The sequence below is a fragment of the Octodon degus genome, unplaced genomic scaffold, assembly GCF_000260255.1.
Source record: "Octodon degus isolate 3935 unplaced genomic scaffold, OctDeg1.0 scaffold00019, whole genome shotgun sequence".
NCBI lineage: Eukaryota > Metazoa > Chordata > Mammalia > Rodentia > Octodontidae > Octodon > Octodon degus.
This window is the reverse complement of record NW_004524595.1, coordinates 5643795-5652534: the sequence shown is the minus strand read 5'-3', so window position 1 is coordinate 5652534 and position 8740 is coordinate 5643795.

Below are 8740 nucleotides of genomic sequence, written 5' to 3'. Positions count from 1 at the left end.
CTGTGCCATGGCACAGGGTGCTTAAATCACACATGTCTGCATCCCTATTTCAAACCATTGGCCCCAGGGCAGGAAGGACCATACTGCTCCACTCACTACCTTGACCACTGTTGGCACTGTAGTCCCTAAGCTTATTGTCACTAGGGGCTCCATTTAGCTTCTCTGAAGCATAACAAAAAAAATTTTTTTTGGAAAAAAACACCTGACATGTAGTAGTAGTGTTTGGATGGGATGTCTTGGCTGCTTCTTGTGCTGTGTATGACCGCTGAGAAGATAACAATGTGCAATGTATTAATTATTGAAAATGTCCTATTAATCAGCTTGGAAAGTGTCTCTTTGATATTTGTTTCTCAATAAAAAAAAAAAAAAAACCACCTGGCAGCCTATTGGAGAGGGATCTCTTGTGTGTGCTGCCAAAATTTGCTACCAGGCTGCAGCGTCCTCTGATAGGAGGAAAGCAGAAGAGGCAGGAGCAAGAGGCCAAGTCTATCCTGTGTGGCTTGAGTTAGCTGCACTATTTCAGGCTTTCTTTAACTTCCTAGGGTGGTAATCCTGCTCCACCCACATCATCACTTTAACAAATCCTATGCCTATGTTCTGTTCACCACTTGAGTAAGTTCTATGTCTATGTTTTGTGTGATCCACAAGTCTCATTTCAGATTGATTTTGGCATCAAAATCAATCATACTTATGTCCCTCCCTTTCTTCCAGTTACCTGTGTTCTTAGTTGATTTTCTCTGAGTAGCTCCAGTATGGGTCCTCTTCTATCCAACCATGTTGTACTCCCACCAGAAAAACTCCACATGGTCCTTGACTTTGACGTCACCTGAGAATCCTTCCCAAACTCTTAGCTCTGGCAAGCACGCATTCTGCTGGATAGTAACCTGCTGATCAGTATTTTCTTTAAAATGAAGCTTTTTTTCCATTGGCCAACTTACAGCCTTCTGTCCTTTCATCAATGGGTCTTTTCCCCCTTTTAGAGAAGTTTATGTTTTACTCATTTCAGCTAGGACCAGCTGTGAGCTTACCAAAACTATGCCTGAGACATTTGTACATTGCGGGAAAGAAATGCAGATGAAAGTGGTAAATAAAATAATGGGCAGGCCACCTACAGACTAAAATAAGTGCTAGATTCTTACTTAAAGCCTGACCCTCCCAATAGGGTCTTGATACGAGTTTGGAAGCTACCGATTTATTATGGTCTCCATGCAGTCAAATATCTCCATCAATTTATATTTTCAGTCATTATCCAGTACTAACATCACCACTCAACCTCATGGAAGATCCTCAGGCATTAGTGTCTGGAAAAAAATAACCTAGATCCTTTGCATGAGCAGATCACAGTCAAATTTGTATTCTTACAAGAATCTACTGTGGCTTTTGACTAGACAGGAGGCATAACCCAACTCTACAGAACCCTAGTCAATGCACACATTGATATAGAGACTGGCATGTTTCTAGAGAAACAGAATTGTAAGGATAAATTTCTCTAAAAAGTTTATTGGTTCCTGTAGGTGGTTCTCTAATCTGATGAGACCTAGAGTTGCTATAATCTCTACTTCTGATAATCTAGAGTGCTTACAATCCATGGTGTGAACTGTTTGAAGTAACACATTCTAGATCCATTCGATTATCTGAATTCACCGCTTGTGAACTTCACAGAATTTAGTGACTCTACACATGACACTTTTGAACAATTTTGGAAGAGGAAGAAATATAATGGAATGACCGATTGTTCTTAGCAACTCCAGACAAAGTAATAAAGGGAAGGAATGAGCTCAAGGATTCAATTTTCCTGCTCTCTACATGCATATGCACACATCCTGAAAGATTTTAAGTGTGTCTTGAAGGAGAATTTTCTCTCCTGTAGCCACGCAGGACACCAAATTCAAACCCTCCTTGTATGATTGGCTGAATTCTACCACGAGTTTGATACTCAGCATCAAAGTGTATCTTCAATGGACAAGAATGAGGTTTCATAAACTGGAATGGAGATGTTTGGGAGGAACTGACGAGGCTGAACACATTGAACTTCTAAATTTTTGAGATTATTTGCCAAAGGAAGCAACTTCCCCATCCTCAGTGTCATCCCTACCCACAACCCCTGTTTTGTTGACCTCTCCACCTCTTCCTGAGGAAATTAATTCTGTGTTGCTGATGAAAGCAGTAGACTTTACCTGATGCAGTAACCTAGCAAGACAACACTGGTGCTCCTCAAAACCCACTGCCACCACCCACTTTGCCTCTAGGCCTGCAATTAGGCTTAATCTCAGAATGCTTCTAAAGGTGAGGCACTCAGCATGAGCCATGAAGAGGTATACTACACTCCCAAGTCTCTAATTCTTATAAACAGAAGTCTGAGAAACAAGCATGGACATGGATTTGAAAGGTATGGAATAATAATGGGAGGAAAATAAAGCTGTATCTGCCTAAATTTCTTGATATGAGACCACTGAGCAAAGATTTTGAATTTTTTCCTCCTAGAGGCAAAAAGAAGTGCTAATACCTTATTTAATTTAAACTATCAGCCAGAGATGGCCCACTGTGAATGAACTGGAGATGACTAATATTCCTCAGCTTATTGTTGATGAGGGGATTCAAAGGCTCAGGGATATGGGAATACTGAAGTGGATTTTCCAGATAAAATCTACTCCTCCACACTGGAGGGTCCAAAAGATGTACCCTTTACTAATACCTTAGGAAAAAGATCTGCAAGGGGAGCACAAGCATCTTTGAAGAGCTCCATCATTACTCTTCTCTGTATGCCAGACCTTACAGTGGGGACCACATAGCCACTCAGTTAGAAAACTTGAATGTAATGGGTGTAATTGGGTCCCACAGTGGCAGGGGCCAAGTGGCAGCACACAACTACCAAAGTCAAGGTGTGTATACTGACCAGAATGACAGACAAAGCAATGATTGAAATGGCCTGAAGTGTGTATACTGATATATTGAATAATTAATCATGTTCCCAGAAATAAAAGAGATACAAAACCTATGAAATTTCAGATCTAGAGAAGCAGAAAATATCAAGACAAATGAGCAAAAATATACTTTCTATCACAACAACAGAGAATCATAGCTCCTCGGCCAATCCCCATATTTGAGCCAGTTTACTGACCCAGAACATCAAGATTGAAAACGAGGTCATGTCACCATGATGAGGAGCCTTGGTACTCTACCGGAAAGTTATACTGTTAATCTTTTCCCCATCCTATGCCTTTTACCAGGGTAACCATAAGCTTGAAGAAGGAAATAATCAGACATTTCAAAGCTGGGCACTGAGGTGCACACTTCTAACAGCAGCACTCTGGGAGGCTGAAGAAGGAGGATGCAAGTCTGAGCCAGTCTGTGTAACTTAGTAACTTAGTAAGAACTTGTCTCAAAATTAAAAAAAATAAAGGGTTGGGAGCTGTAGCTCAGTATGCAGGCCTTGTATTCAATCTCCAATATTGGAAATAAATTAAAAAAGATATTTCAAAGACTACTGGACACTGGTTTGAACTAACACCAAGTTGAGGAGCTCTCAAACATTATTGTGGCCCTCCACTAAGACTAGGGGCCTATGAAGGTCAGGTAATCAATAAAGTTTTGATTCAGATCTGGTTCAGAGTGGATCCAGTGTGTCCCAGAAACCATCTGGTCATTTCAGAATGCGTATTTTTCCGACTCCAGAATGTATAAATAATGGAGACAGACCTACTTAGTATTTGGCAGAACCCCCACATTTGTCCCTAACCTGAGGAGTCAGGTCTATTATCATAGAAAAGCTGAAGTGAAAGCCATTAGAGCTGCCTCTAGCTGGGAAAGCAGTAAATTAAAAAACATTATTATGAATTGGGTGTGGAGGGATACACCTATTATCCCAGCATTCTGAGAAGCTAAAGGAGGAAGATCACAAATTCAAGCCCAGTATGGGAAATCCAGCTACCCAGTGAGACTACCATAAAATAAAAAGGGCCAGGGGCATATCTCATTCTGAGGACCCAAGAAGGAATCCACAATACCACACAACAACAACAGTGTTGTATCTCTGAAGGGATCACCAAGATTAGTGCCACAATCAGGGACTTGAGTGATTCTCACCATTTACTTTTCCTATTTGGCATCTTTGTGCAGAGGTCAGATGGATCTGAGAATGAGGATAGATTACTGTCTCAGTTACTTTCCTTTTGTTGCTGGGACAAAATACTCAACACCCAGAATTAAGGAATGAAAGGTTTATTTAGCTCACAGTTTACAGAGGCTTCAGTCCATACTCTATGGGATCCAAGGCAGTGTGGCACATGGCAGTGGGCAGCTCTTTGTGGCAGCAGAAAAGAGCAAAACAGCAAAAAGGGAGGAGCAGCAGCTGTAGCAGCAGCAATGGCAGAGAACAAGGCTCTCTCCCTTCCTTATACTGGATTCACGCTATCATGGGTTTAGCACTCACACCCATAATCCCAGCAGCACTCACACCCATAATCCCAGCATTGAATCATGAATTAATCACAAACTCTAGAAGCCCACCCCAATGACCACATGAGGCTTTGGAGTGACACCTAGATAGAAACCATAACAATTACCATAAACTTAATCAAATGATGACTCTAGTTGTAACTGCAGCACCAGACATGGTTTCCTTGCTTGAGTAGATTAACACACCCCCTGGCACCTGGATGCAGCTCTTCATTTGGAACCTGACTTTTTCTTCGTATCTACCCATAATACCCACCAGAAGCAAGTTGCTTTCTGCTGGCAAGGTCAGAAGTGTGCCTTCACTGTACTACTTCAGGGGTATATCAACTGTCCAACCCCATGTTACAACTTAGTTTGCAGAGATCTTGATTGTCTTTCTTTCCACAAGGTATCACATTGGCTCATTACATTGCTGACATTGGGCTGATTGGACTAAGTAAACAAAGGGTAGCAGCCACGTTGGACATGTTGGGAAAGCACTTGGGTGTCAGAGGATGGGAAATAAGTGCAGCTAAAATTCAAGGGCTCTTTGCCCTCAGAATCCAGTAGGGTAGGCATGCAAAGGTGAAGGATAAGTTGCTGCATCTGGCTCCCCCTACAAAGAAAAAAGGCACAGTGCCTAGTAGATTTATTTGGGTTGTGGAGGCAATCCGTTTCTCACCAGGGTGTGTAACTCTCACCCATTTACTAAGTGACTGAGAAAGCTGATAATTTTGAGTGTGGCTCAAAACAAAAGAAGAGTGTGCACAGGCTGCTCTGCCACTTGGGCCATATTACCCAGCCGATCTGATGGTACTTGAGGTGTTGGTGGCAGACAGGCATGCTATTTGGACCCTCTGAAAGGCCTCCACAGTGGGGGAGCCACAGTGGGGGTCCTTGGGATTTGAAGCAAAGATCTGCCATCACCTGAAACAACTACTCCTCCTTTGAGAAGCAGTTGCCAGCTTGCTACTGGGCCTTAGTGGAAACTGAGTGCTTGACTATGGGACACCAAGCAACCATGGGACCTGGGTGGCTCAGCCTGAACTGTTTTTGTCTGACCCACTGAGTCATAAGGTCAGATGTGCCCAGCAACAATCTGTCATCAAATTGAAGTGGTATCTCCATGATCTCACCAGAGCAGGTCCAAAAGGCCCAAGTCAGTTCCATGGGGTCCAAATGTCTACGGTTCCTACTCCTAATATGTTGCTTTCTTTCCTCTGGCATGTACTATAGCCTCAGGGAGTGTACCTTATGATCAGTTGACAGAGGAAGATAAAACTAGGGCCTGGCTTACACATGATTCTACATGCAGGTACCACCCTAAAGTGGACATCTGCAGCATTATAGCCCTTTCTAGGACATCACTGAAGGACAGTAGTGAAGGGAAATCTTCATAGTGGGCAGAATGTCAGGCAATGTACTAAGTCATTGCTTGGAAGAAAACACGGCCATATGTGTGACTATTTGTAGCCAAAGGTGTAGCTGAATAGTCAAGGACTTGGAAGAAATATACTAAAAATTTGGTGGCAAAGATATATAGGGAAGAGGAGGTATGTGAAGAGACCTTTACATATACCAATATACCAAGAAGGATGTGAAGATATTTGCATCTCACATAAATGATCACCAATCTGTGACCTCAGTAGAAGAGGGCTTTTAATAATCAAGTGAATAGGATGACCGTTCTGTCGATAGCTGCCACTATCTTTCCTCAGCCATTCCTATTATTGTGGTATCATGCGCAAAGTGGCCAAGGTGGCAAGATAGACGTTCTGCATGGGCTCAGCAACATGGACTTCCACTCACCAGGGCTGGCCAAGCTATAGTCACCGCTGAGTGCTCAGTTTGCCAGCAACAGAGGCCAACATTGAGTCCTCAGTATGGCACTACTCCCTCAGGTGATCAGCCTGTGACCTGGTGGCAAGTTGATTATATTGGGTCATTTCCATAATAGAAAGAGCAATGCATTGTCCTTACTGAAGTAGACATTCTGGGTACGAGTTTGCCTACCTTGCACATAATGTTTCTTCCAGAACTACCATCTGGGGACTTACTAGATGCCTCATCAACCATCACAGTATTTCACACCGCATTGCCCCTGACAAAGGACCATATCTCTTACCATACAGAAGGAGCTGGACTAATAGAAGAGCGGAGTGATCTTTCAAGATACATTTACATTGTCAGGGAGGTAGAAATACCTTGCAGAACTGGGGCGAGGTTCTCCAGAAGGCTATATGTGTTCTGAGTCATCATCCAGTATATCGTACTATTTCTCCCATTACCCAGGATTCATGAGTCCATTGCCCCTAGCGGCCCACAAGCAAAAGTTTCCTATTCTCGTTGCTTTATGTTCCACTGGCCTAGAAGTCTTAGTTTTGGGTGGGTGGAAGGGCTTCTAACAGGAGGCACAACAATGATGCTATTGAACTGGAAGTTTAGACTTCCTTCTGGCCATTTTGGGCTCTCTTTCCCCTTAGTCAACAAGCTAAAAAGGAGTTATGTGTTGGCAGAGACGACCAATGCAGACTAGCAAGGAGAATCTGGACACTACTACTCCATAATGGAGGTAAGGAAGAGTATGTTTGGACCATAGGAGATTGCTTAGAGGATCTCCTAGTAATATTATCTCCTGTTACTGAGGTCAGCAATAAAGTACAGGTTGTCAAATAGCCCTGACCCTTCAGGAATGGAAGTATGGGCCACCTTGTAAACAACCAAGACCCTCTGAGATGCCACTGATGGCCATGGGAATACAGAAGGGGTAGTAGAAGTGGTCATAAATATCTGCTGTGACCACATGACCAGTTACAGAAATGAGGACATAAATTATCATGAGCATTTCCTTTCTATTTTGCTAATATGCTTGTACATAGGTACACATATGGTAAGTGGATATCTTTGTTTTCTTTCTTTGGCTTCCTAGGTCTGGTAATATAACATTGACTTAGTAAAAGTATTTAAGCATCATTAGATCTGCTTTATAAGTTCTTTATGTCAGGAGAAGAGTAAGTATCACCTAAAGAAAGACTTTGCCTCCTATTCTGGGGAAGGAATTAACTGCATTTGTGGTTGTATCCCAGACAGTTGCATCATGTTAGGTAGAATGATGAACATACAGTTGGTCTTTATTTGAAGATTAAGTATAGTTTAAGGAAATGTACCTGGTAATCAAGTTGACAAAGAGTGGGTTGTGACTGTTAATTGTGATATATCAATTTGACTGGGGTAAAAAAAAAAAAAATACCTAGCAGATGAGTAAAACGCTCTTCTGGCTGTGTCCATAGGATGTTTCCAAAGGTTTGCTGGCCAGCAAATTGAGTGAGGACAATCCACCCTGAATGTGGGTGGCACAAACTAATAGGTTTGTAGCCTGGATGGAATAAAAGCAAAAGATGGAGGAAATAAATGGACTTGAGACAGCTCTACTCTGCTTGATTGAATACATTGTTTACTACTATCAGTGCCTGTGGCCATCAGGCTCCAGCTTCTTATACCTTTCAACACAGATTCATACCAGCAGCTCTCCAAGGCACTTCCAGGCCTTCTGCTTTGGAAGTGCATCCTTCATCTATCTTTCTCCATGATTTCCAGCTTCTTAGATTAAACATCCACTGGAACTTCAGATTCTCCAGCATGTAGAGCATTTTGGACTCTCCCACCTCTAAGCCTATAAAACTAATCAATCCCAGGGTGTGTGTGTGTGTGTGTGTGTGTGTGTGTGTGTGTGTGTGTATGTGTATGTGTGTGTGTGTGTGTGTTATTGATTCTGTTCATCTACAGAACACTAACCAACTAACCAATACACAGGGTCAGATCCCAAGCAGCAGAATTAGATGGCTGGAATTCAAATGGGCATAGGGTGATGGGTGGATGAGCAGGGCCAGCTAGACCATGAGCAGAGAAGGAATGGGTGCTCCACTTTGTCAGAGCTGAAGGTTACAGGAAAGCCTGCACCCAGGGTTGCTCTTTTAACAACTCCTTCTAATGGTGTGTGTGTGTGTGTGTGTGTGTGTGTGTGTGTGTGTCTGTTTGAGACAGGGTTTCATTATGCAGTTCAGACTGGCCATGGGCTCACTTTGTAGCCCAGGCTGGTCTGGAACTCACAACAATCCTCCTGCCTTATCCTCCTGCATTATCCTCCTGTATTCTGGGATTATAAGTGTGCCCCACTTCGATCAGCCATACTTTTCTTACTGTAACATATGTTCCACAAGACCCAAAACCCTGTTCTGGTTGTTTTGTTTTAACCTCTTTCAAGCTTATGGACCTTCTGCAAGCCCCAGTCCCATTGTCGTCT